Here is a 15,116-nt window from a genome sequence, read left to right on the forward strand (position 1 = left end):
TCATCAGAGACTCCTTGTCGGGCCGGCGGCTGCTGGTTGACTCTGGCGCTCAACGCAGCACTACCAGCACAAGCTGTGGACACGATGACCGACAGTCACGGCCCCCAGATGGACGCCGCCAACGGCACGTCCATTCCGACGTACGGTATCAGACATGTGGACGTGTGTTTTGGCGGCCGACGTTTCGGCTGGGACTTTGTGATGGCTGCTGTATCCACCCCGCTCCTAGGTGCGGATTTCCTCTGTGCTTTCAACCTGCTGGTGGATGTTAAAAACTGTCGCGTGATTGATGCCGTCTCTTTTGCGTCATACCCCTGCACGCGTGGGGGGGGGGGCTGGAGCGCTGTGCCTCGCCAACACACTCTCCACCGGGGATCCATACCAACGCCTGCTCGCCAATTTCCCCGAGCTCACCACACCCACCTTCTCCTCGGCGGTGGCCAAGCACGGCGTGGAACGTCATATCACCACAGTGGGCCCCCCAGTTTACGCCCGGGCCCGACGCCTCGACTCGGCCAAGCTCGCAATAGCCAGGGAGGAGTTTTCGACTATGGAGCACCTCGGCATTGTCCGCCGTTCTGACAGCCCATGGGCTTCCCCTCTTCACATGGTTACTAAGGCCGACGGGGGTTGGCGCCCGTGCGGGGACTACCGTCGCCTAAACAATGCCACGACCCCCGACCGGTACCCCATACCGCACATACAAGATTTCTCTACCCACTTGGCGGGCGCTGCCATCTATTCCAAAATCGACTTAGTGCGGGGGTATCACCAAGTGCCGGTCCACCCACTGGATGTCCCAAAAACGGCTGTCATCACACCGTTTGGGCTCTTTGAGTTCTTCCGTATGCCTTTCGGCCTTAAAGGGGCGGCGCAGACGTTTCAGCGCCTTATGGATTCTGTGCTCCGCGACATGCCATTTTTGTTTGTGTACTTAGACGACATCCTCGTGGCCAGCGCGTCGGCGGAGGAACACATGACGCACCTCAGACAACTGTTCGACAGGCTCAGCGAACACGGCCTCATCATCAACCCAGCTAAGTGTCAGTTCGGGGAGTCGTCCATCACCTTCCTCGGGCACCACATCACTCCACAGGGGGCCGTTCCCCTCCCTGCCAGGGTTGAGGCTGTCACCATGTTCCCCCGCACCGTACAGTCGCTGCAGGAATTCCTGGGCATGGTGAACTTTTATAACCGTTTCCTGCCCCGTGCCGTCCACATCATGCGTCCCCTGTATAAGGCACTGCGGGGTAAGAAGTCTAAGGACGAGTTGGACTGGTCTTCGGGGATGGACGAGGCTTTTGTGGCCGCCAAGACCGCGCTGGCCAACGCTGCGCTGCTAGCTCACCCGTCGCCTGCCGCCCCCATAGCCCTTACAACGGATGCCTCCGACTACGCCGTGGGGGCCGTGTGTGAGCAGTGGGGGGGGGGGGGCTGGCAGCCGTTGGCGTTCTTCAGTAAACAACTCCGTGAGAGCGAGCGCAAATACAGCACCTTTGATAGGGAACTACTGGGTCTCTTCCTCGCAACCAGACACTTTAGGTTCCTATTGGAGGGCCGACAGTTCACCGCTTTCGTGGACCACAAACTGCTGACGTTCTGTATGGCCAAAACCTCAGAACCGTGGTCTGGGCGTCAGCAGCGCCATCTCGCGGCGGTTTCCGAGTTTACCACGGACATACAACACGTGCCGGGCAAGGATAACTTCGTCGCCGACTGCCTTTCACGGGCGGTTGTTAACGCCGTTCATTTGGGACTCGACTACGCCGCTATGGCAGCAGACCAAGCCAAGGACGCGACTGTTCAAGACTACCGGTCGACCCCTACGGCGCTACGGCTGGAGGACGTGACGTTCGACGCGGCCAACACCACCCTCCTCTGTGACATCTCCACCGGTCAACCGCGCCCCCTGGTGCCTACTTCCTGGCGGCGCCGAGTTTTCGACACCGTCCACGGCCTTTCCCACCCGGGAGTGAAGGCCTCGACCAAGCTGGTGAGCATCAAGTTCGTTTGGCCTGGGCTCCGTAAGGATGTTAGAGCCTGGGCCGGCTCGTGTGTGGCGTGCCAACGCGCCAAGGTGCACCGCCATACCAAGGCCCCTTTGGCGCCGTTTGTGGTTCCAGAGAGGCGGTTTGACCACGTCAATGTTGACCTGGTGGGTCCCCTGCCCCCCTCCCGTGGTTATACGTTCCTCCTCACTATTGTGGACAGGGCCACCAGGTGGCCAGAGGCTATTCCCTTGTCCTCCACGACGGCAGCAGAGGTAGCACGGGCGTTCATCGGCTGCTGGGTGGCCCGTTTCGGCACGCCTGGTGACATCACGAGCGACCGGGGCTCCCAGTTTACCTCGGAGCTCTGGACGGCGGTCGCTGAGCACCTGGGGGTGAAGATCCACCGCACTACGGCGTACAACCCGCAGAGCAACGGACTTTGTGAGCGGTTCCATCGGGACATGAAAGCCGCTCTGCGGGCAAGCCTCACTGGCTGCGACTGGATGGACCGGCTCCCATGGGTCATGCTCGGCCTGCGTTCGGCCCCGAAGGAAGACCTCCAGACCTCCTCCGCTGAGCTGGTGTATGGCCAGCCCCTGCGGGTTCCGGGGGAGTTTCTTCCGGATGCTACGGCTCCCTGGTCGGCAGCCTCTCACCTCAGTGCGTCCCAGAGCGCTGCCAGTGCCTTCGTTCCCGTTCCGATGTCTCAACACTGCCTCCCCCGGTCCTACGTCCCCAAGGATCTGCCATCGGCGAGGTACGTCTTCATTAGGCACGACAGCCATCGGTCCCCGCTGCAGCCCCCATACGACGGGCCCTTCCGCATCCTGGAGGCGGGGGATAAGACCTTTGTGGTGGACATGGGGGGCAGGCCGGAGCGGGTCGCTATAGACCGTCTCAAGCCCGCTCACTTGGACATTGGGGAGCAAGTGCAATTGGCCCTACCCCCGCGGCGGGGGTGCCCTCCTAGGTCGGCCCCGGCACCTGCCTCTGTTCCTGCTTCGGCCCCGCCTATGGCCCGGGTTTCGGCCCCATCTGTTTCCCCTCCTGTGAAGCGCAGCCGTTATGGCCGCAGGGTCCGCCCCCCGACTCGTCACCTGTTTTCCCCGTGACTTTGCACTATGTCATTGACTGTTCTGTTGTAGAGTCTATTTTTATGTTCATAACTTGCACTTTTGCTGTTTTGCATTGTTTTGTGTAGGTGAATTCTGGGGGGGCCTGTGTGGTGACCCACATCTATATAACGAGAGACATTCACCTAAGAGGACGGTGTACCTTTAAGGGAAGAGGCAAGGGGTCAGATAATGCACTTCCGCTTCCGGTTGAGAGTTGAGTTCAGTGTCGTTGTTGAATGTATGACATGCTAAGTTGGAGCTAGTAAACTACATCGACTACGTCTACTCTCACATCTCCTGTCTCGTTGTTTTCTAACTCCACAGTATACTGCTAAAGTGATGGAGTGTGTCAAGTTTATTACTGCACACATGCACAACATGTCAGATGTATTGCAGACTATATGAGACTACAATAAGCTGCTGTGTGTGTATGTTTGCTAATTTCTGATGGTTCAAAATTATTAAAATTGTAAAGTTATGAGTAATAGTTAATCTGTAATTAAGTTGGTTGAAAAAACAGCATGAGCTGCTCTATGGAAACATTTAAAGGACAAAAAAATCAACCAAAATCTTGTGTTTCTTTCTCTTAACTATAATATGAAACAGCTGCGACAAACCAAAAAGTTGAGACGGTACTTGTCTTGTTGGATGGGCAGTTTTAGTTACTTGTCTTGTTGGATGGGCAGTTTTAGTTAAGTATGGGATGGACCGGTTATATGTTGGACAACTTGTTTACATTTTACTGTAATTTTTACAGAGGTCTGACTATATGCAGCATTGGACATGGGCGGTAAATAAAAAGTTTAAGTATCGCTTACCCTAAAGCAGTTGTAATCTTAAAACATTTTAACTGTACTGTCAACAGGGGGTTGACCTCAAAGGTCAAAACTGCTGTGGGCCCCGCATGGGCTAACCCACAGAGGACCCACATAGGTGCCTCAAAGGGCAAAACTGCTGTGGGCCCCGCATGGGCTGTCTTGCCCACAGTAAGCTCACATAGGTGCCTCAAAGGGCAGAACTGCTGTGGGCCCTGCATGGGCTGACCCACATGGGGCCCATATGGACTTACTGTGGGCAAGAGCACAGTTGGACTTGCACACAATACGCACATAGGGGCCTCAAAGGGCAGAACTACTGTGGGTCCAACATGGGCTAACCACATGGGGCCCATGTGGGATTAGTGCGGGTTTGCCCCTGCCCACATTGCCTCACAGTAAACCCACTCCTACCCACAGTGGGCCCACATGGGCATGTTTGCTGGGAGGCGGGGAGTGTAATGTTATACATGTAGGCAAAGAGCATTGTAGTGCCTCCTAGTGGTTATTTTAAAGACTGCTGCCAGTTTACAGTCCTTGTTTCCTATTGGTCATTTGCGATCACATGGTTAGGGTCATAGTTCAGAGCCGTCATCTTGTTTTTGAGATCTGCACGGTAATGTGCTTCAGAGCACTGTGTGTTTAATCCATCGCATCTGCCATTGTTGAGCCTTGGAGAAGCTTTGTTCGTAAATTTATATTATATGTTACATCTTTATAGATAAGGATTGATGAATATTTTGTTGTTTTATTCAATACTTGTAAAGATTTATAGATAATCACTTAAACCCTTTTTATCACATGTAGTGCAGCCATCTGTCTAGTGTTGTTGTAATAAGCAAATATTTAAATTTCTACACTTACGTACATTAAGAACATTTTCTTCTGTATTTATTTACAGTTTCACAGAGTTTTTTGCATTGTAAGAAAGCAACTTGATGAAGATTAACAAGTAAACAGCCTTCAACTTTACTTCCACAGCAGACACTTAATCCAGAGCATTTGGTGCTGTGGAGACACAAGAGGAGTCCAAGACTACAGATGAAAAGGTAGTCTATGTCATAGAAGCAACTGAAGCTCTGGGAAGAGAAATGCACCAGAGACTTAAGATGGCAACTGAGGAGAACCAGACCTCACAAAAGCTACTAGACACTCACCAGAGAGGATGGCCGGTGTACAAAAAAACAGATAGATGCTGAGCTGAAAGTCTATTGGCCAATCAGAGATTCAATCACAGTAAATGGGGGAGTCCTGATGACAGGAGACAGATTCATCATCCTTAAAAAGCTGAGATCAGACATGCTACAGAGACTACACACAGCCCACCAAGGAGTACAGCAGGCCAAAGAACAGGCACACAAGTATCTATATTGGCCAGGCATATCAGCTGATATAGAGCAAATGGCCCCACGTGTCAGCAACACCTACTGAAGAATCAGAAGGAGCCACTAAAATCCCATGAGCTGCCAAAGCTACCATGGTACAAAGTAGGTGTGGTCATTTTTGAGCTACAAGGCAAATCTTTCCTCCTCACAGTAGATTATTTCTCAAAATATCCTGAGGTCCCACAAATGCGTGACAAAACAGCATGCACAGTGAAGGCATTGATCCTAAGTTCCTAAATAAGGCCCTAAAGCACTCTCACTACATTATGCCTACTCTGGAGGACGTCCTGTACAAACTACCAAAGGCAAGAGTCTTCACCTTGGTGGATGCTAGAGATGCATTTCTGCAATGCAAACTGGACAATGAGGGCAGTGTCATGACCACTTTCTGGACCCCCTGGGGGAGGAAACACTGGCTCAAGCTACCCTTCAGAGTATCGATGGCACCAGAGGTGTATCAACAAAAACAAAATGAGCTCCTGGTTGGACTGAAAGGCATTGAGCCTATTGTGGATGACATCTTGGCTGTGGGCTGCGGGGACACAAACAAAGAGGCTGAGACTGACCATGACTTCAAGCTCCTGGCACTGATGGAGCGCTGTCGTGAGGTCAAGCTGCAGCTAGGCCAAGCTGCAGCTAGGCTTAAAGAAGCTGCAGTTCAAGGTAGCTGAAGTCCAGGTCATCGGCAACATTCTCCCATCTGCTAGACTGAAGCCTGACCCAGAGAAGGTGAGGGTCATCATCGACATGCCCAATCCAACTGATGCAAAAGGTGTGCAACGTCTCATCAGCTTTGCCAACTATTTGGCTAAATTCTTGCCATAACTGTTGAGGGTCTGTGAGCTGTTGCAATGCTTACAGGACAAAGAAACCTCGTAGCACTGGCTGCCCAAACATGAGGTTGCAGTTGATGAACTCAAGTCTCTGGCAACAACCATGCCTGTCCTGCATTACTATGATGTGACTAAGCCAATCATAGTCCAGAGCGATGCCAGCCAGAGCGGGCTCAGCTGCTGCAGGAAGATCAACCCATTGTGTTTGCTTCAAGAGCTCTTACCCCCACAGAAAAAAAGCTACGCACAAATCGAAATTGTGCCTCAGCATCATCTTTGCCTGTCAGAGGTTTCACCACTATTTAACACTACTTATCACAGCAGAGACAGACCATAAGCCTCTGATTTCTATCGTCCGCAAACCTCTCCTCAATACACCCAAGAGGCTTCAGAGCATGCTCAGGACCTTACAGAACTACAGTCTGAAGGTCGTCTACAAACCAGGGCCTGAAATGTTCATCAGCGACATGCTCAGCAGAGCAACAGCAGGATGCACCAGCAGTATGCTACCACCAGCGGCATGCTATCTGCTCCTAACAGCAAGAGCAAGAGGATGCACAGCACGTGAACCAGGCAGACTACTTAAATGTAACTGACCAGCGCTTAGAACAAATCAGGCTGCACATTGACCAAGATGAATGTCTGCAGACATTAAAGTCTACAGTTCTCATGGGCTGGCCAGATGTAAGAGAAGAAGTGCCTCTCATTATCAGAGAATATTGGCCCTATCAGGATGAGGTCAGCACACAGAACGGTATCTTATTCTGGGGGCAGAAAGTCATCACCCCGAAATCGCTACACTCAGAGATGGTTACACACACACATATGAGTCACATAGGAGGAGACGCATGCTACTGGCAAGCTCAAGAGACATTGTACTGGTCCAACATGCAGGCAGAAATAAAGGACTTTGTGAGCACCTGCTCAACCTGCAACAAGTGTGCTCAAAAACAGCAAAAAGACCATGCTCTCACATGAACTGCCCACCAGGCCATGGCAGATAGTGAGCATGGACCTGTTCAGCCACAGACAGGTGGACGATCTGCTCATAGTCGACCACTACTCAGATTTTTGGGAGGTTGAGCTCCTCCCTGACTTATCCACAGAGACAGTCATCAGGCATTGTAAGGCACAGTTCACACGATATGGCCAGGCAGACAAGGTCATCACAGACAATGCCCCATGGCAGTTTCACATTTTGCCTCTGAATAGGGGTTTGAGCACATGACCTCCTCTTCAAGGCACCCAAAAGCAAATGGTAAGGTAGAGTCAGCCATCAAGATTGCAAGAGTCTACTGTGTGACAGTGACAACCCTTTGAAGGCCATACTACACTGGAAGAATACTCCCACCAAAAACATGGATAGCCGCCCGGCATAACACCTCATGTCTCCTCGACTGAAAACCTCCATTCCAGTGACAAACAAACTCCTTGAACCAGTCATTGTGATAGGGGTCACAGAGAAACAGCGTCACAGGAAGCAGCTTGCCAAGTTTTTCTGTGACTGGTCTGCCCGGGACCTGCCAGAGCTGGAAGTAGGGGAAATTGAAGCCCCTGCCTGTTGATAACGCTGGTCTCTGGAAAGTCAGGACTTGTCTCCACAAGGTTGCAGCGAGGTCTTACCTGGTGGATGTCGATGGCTCACTCTATTGACGCAACAGGGTTGGCCTCAAGAGTGGCAGAGCCATCTGCTACTCAGGCCTGCAAAGAGAATGAGCCAGAGCCGACACGTGTTCCAGAGAACAGTGCTGCAGAGGCTCCCCCAATTGTGGCCGAGCCAAACCCTGCCAGGCTCACACCAAGGGCCTCTCCCAGTTCAGTTGGAGCCAGACCTTCAGAGGGACACAGATATACAAGGGCCGGACGGCTGTCTAAGCCACATGAGAGACTCAACTTATAATATGGACTGTGTATGGCTGTTGCCTTTAAGAAAAAAAAATGAGGAAGCGACCCAGAAAGAATGAGGAAAAACAGTGGCTAACAGAAACTGTTGTAATGTTTTGAAAAAGGAAAATATTTATTTTATTTACAAGCTATATTGTGTAATGTTTCACTATGTACTTCCACTATGCTCTAATGTGTTGGTGTTTACTTTGGAAAAGGAGGATGTTACGGGTCTAGTTAGATCGATAACATTGGCAATCTGCTTGTTTGCTGTTTTATGCATGACCCTGGATGTAGGGAGTTGTTACATGCTTTTTTAGATTACACATCTGAACTTGGCACACGTGTCTGTCATTTATTCATGCATTCGGTATATATTAGACAAACATGGACCACACATTGCTTTCTGACAGATGTACCGTTTTTTGACCCATGCATACCTTGAAATCTCTTGTGTGACCCTGATATGTAGGCCTAGTTCAGTCTAGTTGATAAGTTATCGCTATAGAATGCCCTACAGCCACCGGCCAAATACTTGTGGGTTTCATCACTGGTTGGTAAATTTGTCAACTCTGCCACCTATTGTGTCAGGTAATCAGCCTTCATTTGATTTATTCTGTTGTGAAAAAATATCTTACCCATGATGGATGACCCATGAGTCAAGTCAAGTCTAGTCAATTTTATTTGTATAGCCCATTATCACAAATTACAAATTTGCCTCATTAGGCTTTACAAGAATACAACATCCTGTCCTTAGACCGTCGCATCGGATAAAGAACAACTCTCTAAAAAAAACAAGAAATTAACGGGGAGAAAAAATAGGAAGAAACCTCAGAGAGAGCAAAAGAGGAGGGATATCTCTCCCAAGATAGACAGATGTGCAATGGCTGTTGTGTTTACACCATTTACAGAATACAACATTGAAAGAGGATAACAAAATTAAATCAATAAAGTTGCATTTTATATAGCGCTTTTCTAGCTGAAACAGCCACTCAAAGCGCTTTACAATTAATACACACACACACACACACACACACACACACACACACACACACACACACACACACACACACACACACACACACACACACACACACACACACATATAATCTGCTTTTCTCAGAGGGTCCTGAATTTGTTCATCATCGTTTTCCATGAGTGCTTCTGGTGAGACTGTTGGGTAGAGGAAGCATGCAGCAGTAGTGAGGGGTGAGAACTTCGAATCACTGGGATCAAGGGAACAGCTGAAGCATTGGTCAATGTTTGCCTTCATCCTCTGTACCAGGGAAGCTAGGTCCCTGTAGTGAGAACCCTTGGCCTGGGGGAACTCGGACAGGTGAGCAATCAGGTCCAGAGGGGCGGGCAACACCAGGGATAAAGACATTGTGTCGCTCTGGAGCATCTGGGTGTGCTGAGCAAAGGGGAGGAGCAGATCTCTGAGAGCAGTCAGCTTCTGCCACTCATTTGGAAGAGGACAGTCCCAGCCCATTACGTCAGCTAGAATCATAATGGAATTATAAGCTATATGAAGAATATGATGAGGAGGATGCCAAGCAGTGTCCAGATGCCACCAGAACAGCCCAGGACCTGAGCCACACGACCACCATTGCCATGTAGACCTGACAGCAGGACAGACTACACATGCACATAGGGGAGACTCACATCACACCATTTACATATGGGGGGGAAGAGACAAGATAAAACATTAGTCACACATCAGAGAAAGAGAAGGACATAACATTGAAACAAGACAACAAAATTATATGGATTTATAAGATTTATAAAAAGAAAATGTGATCGGGGATGCCAAGCAGTGTCTAGGGTGTGACCGCTGTCACCATGGAGACATGGGAAGAGGGCAGACTGCCCATGCATACGGGAGACTCGCATCACACCATTCCTTCACATATACATAGAAGCAGAAAGGAGAAGACATCATTAAAAGAGAGAAAAGACATGTGAAAGAAGAGCACAATTTGCAATAGTCAATAATCTATACTCTATAATCTATAATTTTGTCGATAGAACAGTGCGTGGTAAATTCATTGGGACAGAAACCCACCCGCCATGCAGTACAGGTTGTGAAGCACTCAACAGACTCTGATTGCCTGATGGCAGCAGGCAGGTTATTCCACAAGAACGGGACCCAATAGGAAAAGGCCCGGCCACCAGCTGACTTCTTTTTAAGTTTGGGTACACACAGGAACCCTGTATTTTGAGAGCGGAGAGCTCAAGATGGAATTTACGATTTAAGGAGATCAGACGGGTATGATGGGGCAAGCCCATTTAGGATTTTATAAGTCAGCAGAAGCACCGTGAAGTCTGATCTAGATAGGCAGCCAATGAAGGGAGGCAAGAGCTGGTGTAATATGGTCAAATGTTCTAGTTTTAGTTAGGCTTCTAGCTGCAGCATTTTGAACCATCTGAAGACTTGTAGTACTGGCATGTGGCAGACCTGAAAACAACATTACAGTAATCAAGTGTGGATGAAACAAATGCGTGTATTAGAGTCTCTGCATCAGCCATAGACAGGAAAGACCGAATTTTAGTTATGTTACATACGTGAGAAAAGGCAGTCTTGGTGATTTCTTTAATGTGCTTATCAAAGGAAAGGCTGGGATCAAACGTAACTCCAAGATTTTTGGCTGCCGCACATTGTGAAATCATAGGGTTGTCGTTTTTTTTTTTTTTTTTTAAGGATTTTCTCCCCAATTGTACCTGGCTAATTACCCCACTCTTCCGAGCCATCCCGGTCGCTGCTCCACCCCCTCTGCCGATCCGGGGAGGGCTGCAGACTACCACATGCCTCCTCCGATACATGTGGAGTCTCCAGCCGCTTCTTTTCACCTGACAGTGAGGAGTTTCGCCAGGGGGACGTAGCGCGTGGGAGGATCACGCTATTCCCCTCAGTTCCCCCTCCCCCCTGAACAGGCGCCCTGGCCGACCAGAGGAGGCGCTAGTGCAGCGACCAGGACACACCCACACGTACCATATGTACAAACATCCTTGGTTAATAAAAGTGATTCAGATTCATATTCTGAATTTATTAACACAAACCTCCGTTTCTACCCTTGGGGACTGTAATGGTCTCCGTTTCCAAGCCTTCAGGATAAATCTCTGCACCATTGGGGTGACTGTTTTGCTCTATGTTGCTATCCCCAAAATGCCTCAGAGCTCCGTACGTCTCAGACACTTAGGCTCTCCAATAAAAGAAAAGGCCGGAAAACCTCACCATTATAATTTTCTGTGGTATCTCTAGATTTGTCTCTTATATTAAGTGAATTCTAAATAAAATGCATTATTGCTAATGGGAGGATATTCTGACGTAAAATGTTGCCAAATCATTATGCCGATTGACAAGACCATACCGGATTGGATCGGTCAAGGCCCGGGTTAACATCCGTGCTGTGCCCTCATAGGGTACCGATGGAAACTATTAAATCTGCTGTGCTGTGCTGTGTTGTGCTGTGCTGTGCTGTGTTGTGCTGTGTTGTGCTGTTCTGTACTGTGCTGTGGTGACCCCGGGATACAGGAAACATGCCGAAAGAAGAAGATTAATAATGGGAGGATGCTTACTCTGTGATGATTTAGGGCAAACCCACTCTTGACTGGAATTCCCTCTATAGCCTTTAGAGAGGAAATACTTCTCAGAGATGAAGAGAATAATTTAGTCTTCTGTGGACTAAATTATTCTATGAATTGGGTTAGCTGTCTATGTGTCCCCTGCTATTCAGGCAGCCGTCTGAGAAGTTAGCTTGATCCTGCCCTCCAGTGTGTGAACATGATAGTGCGGGTGAGTTGACATCACTTTGACTCGATATTTGTGCTTACTCCAAAAGACTGTGATTTGTTACCTACGGAGCGGTTATTTTTAAACCCTTAGATATTTTGTCGAGGCTTTTGTCTATAATCATGCACTTATAGACATGCACACTGGATCTAACAAAACTACAATTCTTTTTTTTTCTTTTTTCTTTTTCTTGTGGCCACTGGACAGCTCTTATGGAGCAAATGGGGATCAGTTGCAAACTGCGGTAAATGTCTTTATGCATGCTCAATAATCCAGGCAAGGAAATCAGAGAAAGTTGAATCAGTTCATCTGGACACAACGTTTACTGGGAGAAACGTTTCATCACTCATTTAAGTGACCTCTTCAGCATGGCCGGATTAACCCACCAGGGGGCCCCGGGGCACTCGCGTCCATTACCCCCTCCCCCTGACTCAGATAGGCTACGCAAACAATACTTAACATTGTTAAATGTAAAACTAATGCAAATACCCAACATGGTAGTCGATCTGCATGGGATTCGGATGGCGACTACAAAGTACAACACAATTTTGAATCACAAATCAAACAGAGATGAGAATAGCAGCTCACAGCATCGCAAACATATTGCAAAGCCTTCTTCCCACTTACGGCTTACCAACAGGAAATACATCTTTGTTTCAGAGCAAATAATCTAGTGAAATATGGGCATATTTTAGTAAAACGATCTGTTTAATAATTTTTAAGTATGGGCATTCTAGCTAACACATACACAATGAAACAATGAATTCGATCATAAGCATCGAGTTTGCGCTATGTCAGACTTTGTTGCTCTCTGTTTTACAGCAGTTCTTTGCAGTGGCTCCCAAAGCTCAAAGTATCAGATGTCCACAGAATTTGTGCAGGTGATGTGTGTCTGCTCAGCTGGTGGTTCAGCGCGAGGGAGCACGGATTAGAAGACCCGATAGCCCTTGCCATATAGGTATTGTAGTGATATAATGCCATGTATATCCACTAGAACTACACTAGGTGTTATGTACTACCCGGACTGTTATTATGGTTACACCACTACCATGTATGGTTATTACGTCTGCCTACTGAGCCACGATTAAACCTGAGTTCTATAACCCGGTGTGGTCATTGATCCTCGACCAATACTACCCCAAGTATTACTTCATGGTGGCAGCGGTAAAGTACTCTCTATGAAGAATGAAGATAGACTGATAAAATTGTCCGTGGATAATTTCTGTCATCATTCAAGCAAGAGTGCGCCGGAGCTGAGCTAGCCGCAAAGCTAACTAGCTATCTAGTGACAGGAGACGTCATGGCATCGCATCTACCGACGATGAATTGGTCCGACCCGGACCTGGGTGAGGCAATTTCACTGTATAAACAGAAAATTACTCTGTATTTAGAAGATGAAGAAATAAATGGCGCAGCTAAACAAGCTAGGAAAATATGTTGTGGAATCGGAGATGAAGGATTAAAAAGACTGAACGCCAGTGGTCTCACTGATGATGAAAAGAAAAAGCCTGCCAAACTATGGGACTTTTTTGAAAAACAGCTAAAGTTGAACGTAAATTGCAGAATCCATAGACTGCAACTGATGCAACACAGACAGAAACCAGATGAGAATATTGATGATTTTGTGACCAGAGCCAGAACACTAGCACAGAAATGTCAGTTTTCAGACGAAGAGCTTAACGAGCGTATGATTGAGCTTATTATTGCGAGCACTCCCCATGATGCCCTGAGGAATGATCGATACAGCAAACCAAAAGGATATTCCTTAGCAGAGGTTCTGGCCGAGGGACGAAAATATGAAGCCCTGACAGCAGGCAATGAACAGTTAGACAAACTTAGCCTGTCACACAATGAGAGAATCCACGCTGTGGACAGGGACCACATATGTCGTAACTGTGGGAGAAGCCACAAACCACGTCGATGTCCTGCATATGATGATGAATGCAATGCGTGTGGTGCAAAAGGTCACTGGGAGCGGTGCTGCAGGAAAGCCAAACGAGAGCGCCAGGAACACTCCAGCCAGAGCAGGAGTGGGGGAAGTAAGTCCCACACACCACAAGACAAACAGCACAAGCGCAAAACCTATATAGACAAAAAGCAACAGAGCAGGACTCGCATACATGCTGTAGAGAGTAGCAGTGAAACAGACAGTGAGAACGAAAGTACTTACCAGAAACAGTTCCACTCCATAACTATCAGTGAAAAGTGCATGCATAGCATAGACAGCAAGCCGGCCAGAGAGGAGGTGTACACAGTCCTGAAGGTGACACCACCTGACCTACCTGGTCGTGGATACACACTACGTCTGAAGATAGACACAGGTGCGTCAGGCAACACACTCCCATTGCGTACCTTCAAGCAGATGTACGGTGAAAATGCATGCACCCAGAAACGACTGAAAAAAACCAACAGGAGGCTATCTGCATACAGTGGTCACGCCATCCCCTGCCTAGGCACCATTGACATTCCATGCCAGTACAAATAATCCAAATGGATCAATGCAAAGTTCTATGTTGTAGACGTACCAGGGCCAGCCATAGTTGGGCTGCCAACATGTGAACTGTTAAACCTAGTGACTGTCAATGTAGATGCAGTGACCGAGAAAGGACATGCAAACCAGAAAAAAGTCAACACAAGACAGACAAAACCCAAAATGACCATATCTAACAGTGCAGACCTAAAGAGAGCATACCCAGACCAGTTTGACAAAATTGGCAACTTCAGTGGAAAGGCCAAGCTCTTCCTGAAAAAGGATGCTGAACCATTCATAGACCCACCACGTAAGTGCAGCATTCACATCAAAGACAAACTGAAAGATGAACTGAATAACCTAGTCGAACAAGATGTGTTAAGAAAAGTAGAACAGCACACAGACTGGTGCTCGAGTCTGGCATACAGCACAAAGAAAGACGGTTCCCTTTGCATATGCTTAGACCCCCAAAAGCTTAATGCCAGCCTTAGGAGATGCCCACACAAGATTCCTACTGTGGAGGAACTGAACCCGAAGTTTGCAAATGCAAAAATATTCAGCAAACTTGACGCAAAAGCTGGATATTGGTCAATACACCTAGAGGAAGAGTCACAACTGCTAACCACATTCCGAACTCCATTTGGTAGATACTGCTGGAAACGTTTGCCATTTGGTCTCAGTGTCTCTCAAGATCTCTTCCAGGCAAAGATGGACCAAATCCTGGAGGGGCTCGACGGTGTCGTCAGCATAGCCGATGATATCGCAGTCTACGGAGCAAGCGAAGAGGAGCATGACAGGAACCTGACCAACCTGATGGAGAGAGCAGCCAAGAC

Source organism: Lampris incognitus, chromosome 3, assembly GCF_029633865.1.
Source record: "Lampris incognitus isolate fLamInc1 chromosome 3, fLamInc1.hap2, whole genome shotgun sequence".
NCBI classification, from domain to species: domain Eukaryota; kingdom Metazoa; phylum Chordata; class Actinopteri; order Lampriformes; family Lampridae; genus Lampris; species Lampris incognitus.